General features: G+C 32.4%; 1 protein-coding gene across 1 annotated transcript in view; it reads left to right on the top strand.

The window, feature by feature from the left end:
• LOC118334854 (sickle tail protein homolog) overlaps positions 1–556 on the top strand; it is a 55018-nt gene that overhangs the window by 48874 nt on the left and 5588 nt on the right. The window lies entirely within an intron of this gene.

Here is a 556-nt window from a genome sequence, read left to right as displayed (position 1 = left end):
GACTACAGATACTGTCAACAATTTGAGTTATCAATTTGCCATGTATATGAACAATAGTACAGTAAAGTTATCTGAACAGTTTGCAGTTTATTTCTGTTGCTCAGCTTGTGTGCTACAATGATTACAGACCTGTAGGTAAGTGAAGTTTAATGTTAATTAGTCATTATAATAATTGCAGAGTTTGTTGCACCTATATATTTGGCAATATGCAACAAAACAGCAAATTACAGCAACTGACAGATAAAACATAAAATTCATATTCTATATATATATCAGTATACCAGTATAATAATAAACCAGCATTTATCTATAGTGCTAATTATCCACACTAGTTGTATGACACAAAGCTAGCTGTAGTCCCTTTATGTTACTCACAAAACAGAAATATAAATGAATTAAAAATACATGTTTACATGGTGGAGTGCATCGGATGGCTGCTTGGCTGAGCTGTGACTATACAGATAAATACAATTTTAAACTTTGTGTCTGTTATTTATTGATAGCCTGACTGTTTGGCTAGGTTGGTAGGTCGGTAATACATATTGATCACTAGCAT

Source organism: Morone saxatilis, unplaced genomic scaffold (genome assembly GCF_004916995.1).
Source record: "Morone saxatilis isolate NCDOM2014 unplaced genomic scaffold, NCSU_SB_2.0 Contig23, whole genome shotgun sequence".
In the NCBI taxonomy this organism is placed as follows: domain Eukaryota; kingdom Metazoa; phylum Chordata; class Actinopteri; family Moronidae; genus Morone; species Morone saxatilis.
This window is presented reverse-complemented; position numbering and strand designations above follow the sequence as displayed.